The sequence below is a fragment of the Nomascus leucogenys genome, chromosome 1a (genome assembly GCF_006542625.1).
Source record: "Nomascus leucogenys isolate Asia chromosome 1a, Asia_NLE_v1, whole genome shotgun sequence".
NCBI classification, from domain to species: Eukaryota; Metazoa; Chordata; class Mammalia; order Primates; family Hylobatidae; genus Nomascus; species Nomascus leucogenys.
The window spans coordinates 6,202,637-6,215,280 of record NC_044381.1 but is presented as its reverse complement, the minus strand read 5'-3'; the positions used below and the strand labels follow the sequence as shown (position 1 = coordinate 6,215,280).

The window sequence follows — 12,644 nt, the reverse complement described above, 5'->3', positions numbered from 1 at the left end:
AAACAGAAAATGAGGAAATTTTTTTCAAGCAAAATTTGCAAGAGGATCAAAAATGATGGTAGGTTCTAGCAGTTTCACTTCTTGGTTGCTATAGGCCTAGTTTCTTGCCATTTCTACTGTCTGTGGAGATCTATTTCCAAATTGATAGATGAAATACAAATAATTGTGGTGCTGAAGCTTTAATTATCTCTTTCTTTTATTCAAAACATTTACTTGGTATTTACTGTGTGCCAAGCTCTAGTATACAAAGGTGAATAAGACACAGCCAGTGCTTTTATGGAATTCTCTGGTCTGTGCAATAAGTGAGGCATAGACATTCAATGGAAATATCTCAAGAATCCTGGCAAATCATTCCTTTGTGTAACAATAACCAGCCTAAAGGATCAGGTTTGTAAAATACTTCATTCTTTGTTAAATACTGCCAGTCTTATCCCATTTGCCTCTTCCCTCTCCCAGTGTCTAGTAGAGCCTGGCTATCCATGAAGACCTAGATAGATACATACCCAATTGATCTGAAATACCTGAACTAACCACTGTTTTGAAGCCAAGTGTCTAAGACACTAATTGTAATTAGCAATGTCTGAACATAATCTGAATTTGAATGCCTTTGGGCAAGTTATGCAGAGTTTGCCCCAGGTCCTACCATTCTCCATTGTATTAGACCTAGCTGGATTCACTTATTTTTGTTGCCTGCCAAACCCAATAGGTATTTGAGTTTTGGGGGGATCTTAGAGCCAGTACTCTGCTGTCATAGGTATATGAGTAATTATTCGACCTCTAAACCATCTGTGGCATAGACTACCAGTAGCCTTAAGATGCTATTCTACTCAATTTAATAGAGCACTTAAGTTCAAATTAAATCTCAATTTTTTAAGCAATAAACAATGAGTTCCCACTTTTTATAAGCCTTTATATTAGAAAGTTGTGAGAATTCATAGAAGAATTTATCATTGGAGAATTCATAGAAGGTTTCCTCTAAGAAAGGGCCCTTGCCCTTAAAGACATTGTACCATAATTGGAAGGTTAAAACTCTCACACATGAAAAATAGTAAAACTGATGTAAAACAAGTGATAAAATTGCAAAAGCCCTAGAAGTGGACTAGAGGAAGGGAGACTTCCCAGAGGGGTAGGATTTGAACTGGGCCTTTGAAGCACTAGTAGGATTTGGAGTTGAAGCTATTTTAAAGGGCGGTGCATAGCTGATTCAGAAGCAGTCTCAGAGGTGCAAATGCACAGGCGTGTTGAGGGGACAATGAACAGAGTAACTTGGCTGGACACTTAGGTTGAGAATGTCAAGAGCTTAATGCTAGGCAGAGCTGCCAATCAGGAGATAGTGGCAGTCACTCAAAAACTGAGTGACAATACCAAAGGAGTATCTGAAAAAGATTAAATCTAATTTTTTTTTTCAGTATAGAATTGAGGGTGGGTGGAATTGGCAGACAGCCACCCAATTAGGGGGTCACTGTATTCATCTAGATGTTTGGTAACAAGGCCCTAACTTCAGGTCAGAAAAAGGAAGCAAGGAAGAGGAAGAAGAAACATATAAGACAATTGACAAAACAATTGACTACTGATCAGCCATGCGCAAGAGACAAAGAGAGAAGCAACAAGATTGACTGTGGTTTTAAGGCCAGACCAGCAAGACAATATTGGAGCCATGGGGGAGGAAGGGGTGGCAGGGAGAAATAGAAGATCAGGAGCTGATTTTAGAGGGAAGACAGTAAGTTTGGTTTTAGTCTGGGCAAGGCATAAGCATTCCAAAAAATTATAGGTCCAGAGTTTGGGACAAAATTTAGGGCTAAAGATAAGGAAGTTATTTCTAATATGGAAATGTTAGTTAATATTGAGGAATGAATGAACCATCTGATGGGGAGAATATAAAAAGAAAGATTATAAAGAAAAGATCTGAACTCAGGAACGTCCCAAAATTTGGAGAGCAGGAACAGAGGACTAGTGAAGAAGGCAGAGACAAGGTGGTCAGAATAGCATCAGAAGCTCCCCCAGAGCAGTACTTCTGAGGCAAGGGAGGAAAATCCCTCAAAGCAGGGGCAGTTCATCATAGGGAGCCGTGAAGACTAAGAACTGGAAGTCAGCCCACAGGTGCGTTAGAGACAGCTGGAAGGCATCAGAGGTGACTGGGGCTAGATAACCTTTCAGATGCTTTTGTCTATCCTGGAATTCTGTGAGTTGATTTGAAGGTTATCGAGCCCAGCTATAGTGGAGCAGGGTGTGGCATGAGGAGGTGATACTACAGTTGCCCCTTTACAGAGTAACCCAAGTATGCAACAATTAAGACATATGACATATTTGGACGTTAGCATGTGGAATTAAAATGACACACAACAATCTATTGGTTGCTGTCCAACGTATTGTAAAGCAAATAAACTCTGAAGCATGACCCATAATACTGTCTCTACCATCTCCTTTTTCAAATCAACCTCAAACTTCCCCCTGTCCATTACATGAACATTTCATTTCTGGTGATTTTCCTGACATTTCATCAAATAAATCCATTCAACAATTCGGCAAGCACCCAATAAGCACCTATGTGTATTGCCAGGTACTGCGCTAGGAACTTGGGACTCAGAGAACTTTAAAGGTGTTCTTCTTGCCTGTGAGGAGCTCCAGTTCAGTGGAAAAGCTCACCAACAGGAGAAATCTGGGGAGGAGACACCCTGAAGCAGCAGACAACAAACAGCCTGCTGATGGGGAGACCTCAAATAATGAAGGCAAATAGATCAGGTTCCAGTGGCAAGAGCAGCAGGAGCAGGATTGTTCATCACTCACAGAATCTCAGGCTTGGAAAGGAGCTTGGAGGACATCCAGGCCAACTCAGTATTTGACCCTGATACAACTGTCTCATTACTGCTCACACTGAATATTTTCACTCTGCATTTTGTCAGTTTAGGTCTCTCATTCCCTGCCCCTCAGAGCCATAGTATTTTAGGGTGAAAAGTCCTAATTAGTTGGTAATCCCACTCATGCTTAGCCTCTCGACCTCCATCCCCTCCACATGAACCCATTGCCTTTGCTCTTCTACTCAGTGCACCCAGGCGGTGGGCAATCAATAGCAATTATTGCAGTTCTCTTTAATTTTTCTACCTTTTCTCTGATCATTTTATATGGAAAAAATAAGCCTTTCCACAGTCCCCAAATCATGCTTTTGTTCAATAATGATTACCTCTATAAGTTATTAAGATAATAGTTTTGGGTTTTTTGTTTTTGTTCCCCCCGCCGCCAACAGCTGACTCTTAGTCATAGCTTGTAAACAAAGGCCAGCCTGGGGTGATCACTGTCTGCTAAATGGATAATCACAAACAGATGTCAGTCATAGGAAAACAGATTTTTAAGTTCTTCACCATTAAGCCTCCGAAAACTCTAAGCTGAGAGACAATCTTAAGAACAGTTATATTATTTTACAGTGCAATATTTGATGCAGAAAATGTCTCACCTTATAAAACTGAGCAACAAGAACAATATGCATAGGGACAAGTGAGAGAAATCTGGGGCACGAGGACATTAGCTTATTTGTGCCCCTCAGCACAATTTCTGAGGCAGAATGTCTCTTGCCTAAAATGGTGTGGAGAGAAGGTAGGCCACCCTTCCCCCACCCTGGCAGCCTCATCATGGTCCACAACATAAACAGTATGAGAGTATGTCAACCCACTCGTTACTCACATGAGGACTTGTCACAGCTCCACAGGTAAAGATGCAAAAGAAAACAACAGAAGACAATTGCTGTTTGTATTAGATTTCCTTATAGTAGCCACCAAAATGAACAGCCGAAAGGAAAAACAAAACCATCAACATGCAGTAGCTCCAACCCAGGATTCTTTCTAGCTGGGACATATGAGGATGGTAACAAAAAAGCACTAAGAATTTGGCGTTAAGATATATTCATCAAGAGAAGAAAAGTTGTTCATTCAGCTTAAGGTTTGCTGTAACATGAGAGTGAGTCAAACCAGAACCAGTACTGAGGAACTGACGAAAGCCTGGCTTATTTGGAAAGTTTTGGTTTTGCTTTTAGCAGTTTGTCTGTGAATGGGATTGCATTCCTGATTTGGCTTTCGGCTTAGCTATGGTTGGTGTTTAGGAATACTAGTGATTTTTGTATGTTCATGTGGGATCCTGAAACTTCGCTGAAGTTTATCAGCTTAAGGAGTTTTGGGCTGAGACTATGGGATTTTCTAGATATAAAATTATGTTATCTGCAAACATGGGTAGTTTGACTTCCTCTCTTCCTTCTTGGGTGCCTTTTCTTTCTTTCTCTTGCGTGATTGCTCTGGCCAGGACTTCCAATAGTATGGTGAATAGGAGTGGTGAGAGAGGGCAGCCTTGTCTTGTGCCGGTTTTCAAGGGGCATGCTTCCAGCTTTTGCCTATTCAGTGTGATGTTGGCTGTGGGTTCATCATAGATGGCTCTTATTTTGAGGTATGTTCCTTCAATACCTAGTTTGTTGGGAGTTTTTTTTTTTTTAGCATCCCTTGAGAGTTTTTAACACCCTTTTATTCCCTCTCTTTCCCCTATTCTTAAATGTGCTCCAGCTTCCCCATTGTCCCTGGAGCACATTTAGGAATAGGGGAAAAGGGATGGAATGAAGAATACCAGCATGTCTTAGTGCTGTGCCAGGAAATTTACTCATTTCCCAGGGCTTCTGTAACACATGACCTCAAGTCCTTGGCAGTCCCTGACTTATAGTTGTATCACTCCAATCTCTGCCTCCATCTTCAAATGACATTCTTTTCTGTGTGTATCTCTATATTCCTCTCCTCTTATGAGGATACCATCCTTTCGATTAGTGCCCACCCTAATGCAGTATGACCTCATTTAGACTACATCTGTGCAGACCCTATTTCCAAATAAAGTCACATTCTGAGGTCCTCAGTAGACATGAATTTGGGGGGAACATTATTCAACTAACCTCACTTCATTTCATAGTGCCTCATTTCATTCTCAGTGCAATGTGTGGTTTAGAGTTAGACCCATTTTACACATGAGAAAACAGGACCAAGATCAAACAATGTTTCCTTAGTTGCATGGCTGAATTTGAACTCAGACCTCAGTGGCCCCACTATACCTTGAGGCTTGTGATTGGTGAGATTAAAACCACATGGCAAGAAAAGGCGAACTTGAATATAGGCCTGAATGATCAATCCTTCTCCTGCTGCCTCCCGCCCTTTTCCTTGTGCTTATAGGGGTAGGATCAGCAGAGATGTGGGGCTGAACACTCAGACAGAGGATGTTTTTAAGAAAACATCTCTCCTTGCCTGTCCTCTAAGCCTTCCCTGCCTCCTTGTTTCTTCTGCAAAAGCAAGGATCTCCTTTCCTCCTCCTTGTCCTGCATCCTCTTTTCGCCCCATCGCTTGAACAAGAAATACTTTAAGAAGTACTACGAAGCTGTGTAGTACCTACAAATGGGAGTGGCTGCCTAGACTGCAAGAGTTGGGACTGTGTCTGTGGGACCCATGCTTCCTCTGGGGACCTGCTTCTACACCCACGGCTCCAGGCACGTGGTTTCCTTAGGAGTTGCCATTCTCTTACCTGACCTTCTGTTCCTGGCCACAGTGACTGGCTGAGAAATGGACATATGTCCCCTGTGTGGCCTTGAGTTTTAATATCTGTGGAAAACACACCTCACCTACCAGAGTTCCTGTCCTTCTTTAGGAGTGAGGTGCACTCACCACTATTTCCTTTCCTCTCTCTTGGGTAGCCTTTCTCCAGGCTTGGCCTGCCTCTCCTCTTCACACTTTCCTTTGGGCAGTTCAGCTCTGCTTCTCCGCAGTTTAGGGCATCCTGAAGCAAAGGAAGGCCCGGGTATTTTCCACAACAAGGCCAAATAAAACTCAAGCTAGTATCTCAGCACATTAGCCTGCCTCATAAATCTATATGTCTAGAGAAAATAATGGAGGGGTACAAACCAAAGTGTTAATAAAGGCATTTCTGGGTGGAGGTAACTTTTTTAGTTTTTTGTTAAACTTTTGTTTTACATAGGTAACATTTTTAGTTTTTTGTTAAACTTTTATTTTACATAGGTAAACTCGTGTCATGGAGGTTTGTCATACAGATTATTTTGTCACCTAGATACTAAGCCTAGAACCCAGTCATTTTTTTTTTTTTTTTTTTTTTTTGCTCATCTCCCTCCTCCCTGGGGCCTCCACCCTCAGCTAGGCTCCAGTGTGTGTTGTTCCCCTCTTTGTGTCCATGTGTTCTTATCTCTTAGCTCCCACTTATATGTGAAAACATGCAGTATTTGGTTTCCTGTTCCTTCATTAATTTGCTAAGGATAATGACTTCCAGCTCCATCCGTGTTCCTGCAAAGGACATGCTCTTTTTTATGGCTCTATAGTATTCCTTGGTGTATATGTACCACATTTTCTTTATCCAGTCTGTCATTGATGGGCATTTAGGTTGATTCCATGTCTTTGCTATTGTGAATAGTGCTATGATTAACATGTGTGTGCATGTGTCTTTGTAATATTATGATTTACATTCCTTTGGGTATATACCCAGTAATGGGATTGCTGGATTGAATGGTAGTTCTGTTTTTAGCTCTTTGAGGAATTGCCACACTGCTTTCCACAATGGTTGAACTAATTTACACTCCACCAATAGTGTATAAGCATTCCCTTTTCTCCATAACCTTGTCAGCATGTTATTTATTAACTTTTTTTTGTTTGACATGGAGTCTCACTCTGTCTTCCAGGCTGGAGTACAGTGGTGAGATCTCAGCTCACTGCAAGCTCCACCTCCTAGGTTCATGCCATTCTCCTGCCTCAGCCTCCCGAGTAGCTGGGACTACAGGCGCCCGCCACCATGCCCGGCTAATTTTTTTGTATTTTTAGCAGAGACCGGGTTTCACCGTGTTAGCTTGGATGGTCTGGATCTCCTGACCTCGTGATCCACCTGCCTCAGCTTCCCAAAGTGCTGGGATTACAGGTGTGAGCCACCGCACCCGGCCAACTTATTAACTTTTTAGTAATAGCCATTCTGACTGGTGTGAGATGATCTCTCATTGTGATTTTGGTTTGCATTTCTTTAATGTTCAGTAATATTGAGCTTTTTTATATGCTTTTTGGCCACGTATATGTCTTCTTTTGAAAAATGCCTTTCATGTCCTTTGCCCACTTTTTAATTGGGTTGTTTTTTTCTTGTAATTTTTTTTTAAGTTCCTAATAGATACTGGATATTAGACCTTTGTCAGTTGCATAGTTTGCAAAAATTTTCTCCCATTCTGTAGGTTGTTTGTTTACTTTGTTGATAGTTTCTGTTGCTGCGTAGAAGCTCTTTAGTTTAATTAGATCCCATTTGTCAATTTTTGCTTTGGTTGCAATTGCTTTTGGTGTCTTTGTCATGAAATCTTCACTCACTTCTATGTCCAGAATGGTATTGCCTATGTTGTCTTCCAGGGTTTTCTGTAGTTTTAGGTTTTACATTTAAGTTGTTAATCCATCTTAAGTTGATTTTTGTATCTGGTGTAAAGAAGGAGTCTAGTTTCCATCTTCTGTATATGGCTAGCCAGTTATCCCAGCCCCATTTATTGAGTAGGAAGTCCTTTCTCCATTGCTTGTTTTTGTCAACTTTGTCAAAGATCAGTTAGTTGTATGTGTGTAGCCTTATTTCTGTCTTCTCTATTCTGTTCCATTGGTCTAAGTGTCTGTTTTTGTACCAGAACCATGGTGTTTTGGTTACTGTACCCTTGTAGTATAGTTTGAAGTCTGGTAGGATGATGCTTCTGGCTTTGTTTTTTTTGCTTTGATTGCCTTGGCTATTTGGGCTCGTTGTTGGTTCCACATAAATTTTAAAATATTTTTTTCTAGTTCAGTGAAAAATATCACTGGTAGTTTGGTAAAAACAGCATTGAATCTATAAATTGCTTTGGTCGTTTTAATGATATTGATTCTTCCTATCCATGAGCATGGAATGTTTTTCCATTTGTTTGTGTAATCTCTAATTTCTTCTAGCAGTATTTTGTAATTCTCATTGCAGAGCTCTTTCACCTCCCTGTTTAGCTGTGTTCATAGGTATTTTGTTTTTTTGTGGAAATTGCAAATGGAATTGTGTTCCTGATTTGGCTCTTGGCTTGGCTGTTACTGGTATATAGGAATGCTAGTGATTCTTGTACATTTATTTTGTATCCTGAAACTTTGCTGAAGTTGTTTATCAGCTTAAGGAGCTTTGGGGCTGAGACTAGGGGTTTTCTAGATATAGAATCATACAATCTGCAAACAGGGATCATTTAACTTCCCTTCTTCCTATTTGGGTGCCTTTTCTTTCTTTCTCTTGCCTGAGTGCTCTGGTCAGGACTTCCAATACTATGTTGAATAGGAGTGGTGAGAGAGGGCATCTTTGTCTTGTGCTGGTTTTCAAGGGGAATACTTCCAGCCTTTGCCTATTCAATATGATGTTGGCTGTGAGTTCGTCTTAGTTGGCTCTTATTTTGAGGCATGTTCTTTCAATACCTAGTTTGTTGAGCATTTTAACATAAAGAAATGTTGAATTTTATAAAAATCCTTTCTACATCTATTGAGATAATCATGTAGTTTTTGTCTTTAATCCTGTCTATATAATTAATCACATTTATTGATTTGAGTATGTTGAACCAACCTTGCCTCCTGGGTATAAAGCCTACTAGATCATGGTGGATTAGCTTTTTGATGTGCTGCTGGATTCAGTGTGTTAGTATTTTGTTAAGGATTCTTGCATCAATGTTCATCAAGGATATTGGCCTGAAGTTTTTTGTGGATGTTATTGTGTCTCTTCCAGGTTTTGGTATCAGGATTATGCTGGCCTCATAGAATGACCTGGGGAGGAGCCCCGTCTCCTCATTTTTTTTTTGGAATAATTTCTCTAGGAATGGTATCAGCTCTTCTTTGTACATCTGGTAGAATTTGACTGCGAATCCATCAGGTCCTGGGCATTTTTTTTTGGGCGGGAGTTGGTAGGCTGTTTATTACTGATTCAATAATGGAGCTCATTATTTGTCTGTGCAGGGATTCAATTTCTTCCTGGTTTAGTCTTGGGGGTGTATGTGTCCAAGCATTTATAAATTTCTTCTAGATTTTCTAGTTTGTGTGCATAGAGGTGTTCATAGTAGTCTCTGATGGTTATTTGTATTTCTACAGGGTGAGTGGTAATATTCCCTTTGTTGTTTCTGATTGTGTTTATTTGGATTTTCTCTCTTTTCTTCTTTATTAGTCTAGCTAGCAGTCTACCTATCTTATTTATTTTTTCAGAAAACCAGCTCCTGGATTCATTGATCTTGTGAATGGTTTTTCATGTCTCATTCTCCTGCATTTCAGCTCTGATTTTGGTTATTTCTCGTCTTCTGCTAGCTTTGGGGCTGGTTTGCTCTTTCTTCTCTAGTTCTTCTTGTTGTGATGTTAGGTTGTTAATTTGAGACCTTTCTAACTTTTTGATGTGGGCACCTAGTGCTATAAATTTCCCTTGTAATGCTGCCTTAGCTGTGTCCTGGAGATTCTGGTATGTTGTGTCTTTGTTCTCATTAGTTTAAAAAAACTTACTGATATCTGTCTTTGTTTCATTATTTACCCAAATATCATGCAGGAGCAGATTGTTTAATTTCCATGTAATTGTATGGTTCTGAGCAATTTTTTTTAGTCTTGATTTCTATTTTTATTTCACTGTGGTTCTACAGAGTGGTTGGTATGATTTTGGTCTTTTGCATTTGCTGATGATTGTTTTATGTCTGATCGTGTGGTTGATTTGGCAGTATGTGCCATGCGGCAGTGAGAAGAATGTATATTCTGTTGTTTTTCGGTGGAGAGTTCTGTAGATGTCTATCAGGTCCATTTGGTCCAGTGTTAAGTTCAGGTCCTGAATATCTTTTTTAATTTTCTGACTTGATGATCTGTCTAATATTGTCAGTGGGGTGTTGAAGTCTCCCCCTATTGTTGTGTGGGAGTCTGAGTCTCTTTGAAGGTCTCTAAGAACTTGCTTTATGAATCTGAGTGCTCCTGTGTTGGGTGCACATATATTTAGGATAGTTATATCTTCTTGTTGAACTCTTTATCATTATGTAATGCCCTTCTTTTTCTTTTTTTGTCTTTGTTGGTTTAAAGTCTGTTTTGTCTGAAATTAGGATGGCAACCCCTGCTTTTTTCTCTTTTCTATTTTCTTGGTAGACTTTCTTCCATCCCTTTATTTTGAGCCTATGTGTGTTACTGCATGTGATATGAGTCCCTTGAAGACAGTATGCCATTGGGTCTTGCTTCTTTATCCAGCTTGCCATTCTGTGCCTTTTAATTGGGGACATTGTTTATGTGGTTTCTTTATACTGTCACTGGTCTATATACTCAACTGCATTTTTGTAGAGGCTGGTAACTGTCTTTCCTTATTATATTTAGTGCTTCTTTCAGGAACTCTTGTTAGGCAGGCCTGGTGGTAATGTATTCCCCCAGCGTTTAGTTGTCTGAAAAGGATCTTATTACTTCTTCATTTATGAATCTTAGTTTGGCTGGATATGAAATTCTTGGTTGGAATTTCTTTTTTTTAATAATGTTGAATATAGGCCTCCAATCTCTTCTGGCTTGTAGGGTTTCTGCTGAGAGGTCTGCTGTTAGTCTGATGGGCTTCCCTTGGTAGATGGCCTTTCCTTTCTGTGTAGCTGCCTTTAGCATTTTTTTCTTTCATTTCCACCTTGGAGAATCTGATAATTATGTGTCTTGTGGACAGTCTTGTGAAGTATCTTGTGGGGGTTCTCTGCATTTCCTGAATTTGAATGTTGGCCTCTCTAGCTAGATTGGGAAGTTCTCATGAATGATATGCTGGAAGATGTTTTCTAAGTTGCTCCCATTCTCCCTGTCTCTTTCAGGGACACCAGTAAGTCATAGGTTTGGTCTGTTTATGTAATCTCATTTTTCTTGGAGGTTTTATTTGTTCCTTTTTATTCTTTTTTTCTCTATTCTTGTCTGACTGTCTTCTTGTCTGTCTTATTTCAAAAAGTCAGTCTTCAAGCTCTGAGATCTTTCCTCAGCTTGTTCTATTCTGCTATTAATACTTGCAATTGCATTATGAAATTCTTGTAGTATATTTTTCAGCTCTATCAGTTTAGTTACGTTCTTTCCTATACTGGCTATTTTGTCTATCAGCTCCTATATTGTTTTATTGGGATTCTTAGCTTCCTTAAATTGGGTTTCAATGTTCTCCTGAATCGTGATGATCTTTGTTCCTATCCATATGCTGAATTCTATTTCTGTCATTTCAGCTATCTCAGCCTGGTTAAGAACCCTTATTGGAGAACTAGTGTGATTGTTTAGAGGAAAGAAGACCATCTGGCTTTTTAGTTGTTAGAGTTCTTATCTTGGTTCTTTCTCATGTTTCTCATCTCATAGAATGATGTTCCTTCAATCTTTGATGTTGCTGTTTCTGGTTTTTTTCCCCTTTTTATATCATATTTAATGACCTTCGGGGTTTGATTGTGGTATAAGGTGGGTTCAGTAGACTGGCTTCATTTCTGGAAGATTTTAGGGGGCCAAGTCTCAGCTCAGGACTCCCAAACTGTGTGTTGGAACTCTGGGGCACTGGTATCAGACCCTGGCCTTGTTCTCTGCTCCTTGAGGTTAGGAACCTGATATGTTGGAGGGGCCTGAGGTGCTCCTGGACAGCTGATCACAACTCTCTGAGGCATGGTGCCAGCCAAAGTGCTTTGTAGGGCTGTGAAAACATGATCCGTCCTCAGTCGCATGTGCCAGTCACAGTGGCAGCAGCAGTGCAGTGGGGTGCACACTTATTGGCTGCAGCAGGGTGCTAGTGGGTGCTGGAGTGCCAGCCTTCATGAAGGTGTTCATAGAAGCAGCAGTGGCAGCATGGCTCAGGCAGGTTGGGGGGCCCTCACCAGCAACTGTACATATGTTTGTGCCAGTGTTGGTATTAGCATGGGAGCAGGATGCTGGTAAATGTAGGGCTGTGTGTGCCTCCTGTGCACATTCACATGGGTGGCAGTGGCCGCTTAGGGCAGGGGTGGGCCTGCTGTTTTTTTGTGCCTAGTTTTGTGCCATAGGCAGTGTTCACACAGAGGCAGGGCGCTGGCTGGGGCAGGGCTGGGGACTGGCTGGGGCGGAGCTGGCAGCTCCATGCCCAACAACACTCTGATGACAATGCCATTGCCATCACAGTGGGCAGTGCTGCAGGGGAAGGAGGGTCAGGGTACACTCACACCAGCAGCAGTGGCATGGCAGGGTGCACACTCACACGTATGATGGTGGGGAAGGGAAGGTGAGGTCTGCCTGTGCACACATGTACTGGCAAAGTGATGTAAAGGGTGGCTGTGGGCAAGTGCATGGAGGCAAAGTGGTATGCGGGAGGCTGCAGTTAGGGGATGAGCTGGGTGGGCTGGTGTGTGTCAGGGGCTACTCTGCTGCAGCACTCTGACAGTCTGGCATGATCTGCCAGCACAGGTACCATGATGTGTTCTCCCAGGAGGTATCTGGTGGCTGCACTGCAAGCAGGCATGGCCAGCCTGGGGCCATGGGAAAGGCTAGCAGACCAAAGGGTGCTGAAGTCAGACCGGCCCTATCTCATGGGCAACACCACCCTGCAGAATTTAGGATCAACAGTTCCCCCGGTGCTAAAGTCTCCTATGGGAGCAAGTTGAGCCTAGGGAGATGGACATCCCTGGCTGTACT

The 12,644-nt window shown here is 41.4% G+C and overlaps 2 protein-coding genes across 4 annotated transcripts in view; one reads left to right on the top strand and one right to left on the bottom strand.

Annotated features, from left to right (window-relative positions):
• PDCD1LG2 (programmed cell death 1 ligand 2) overlaps positions 1-3,953 on the bottom strand; it is a 63,133-nt gene extending 59,180 nt beyond the window's left edge. For 2 of the 3 annotated variants that reach the window (XM_012500743.2, XM_012500744.2), the window contains exon 1: positions 3,679-3,694. The gene's annotated coding sequence lies outside the window, so the exon portion shown is untranslated. Of the gene's footprint in view, positions 1-3,678 lie in introns of all 3 variants that reach the window. The other variant, XM_003273827.4, reaches the window with a different exon arrangement.
• Positions 1-12,644, top strand: part of PLGRKT (plasminogen receptor with a C-terminal lysine) — a 258,459-nt gene that overhangs the window by 123,786 nt on the left and 122,029 nt on the right. The gene's annotated exons all lie outside the window — the stretch shown is intronic.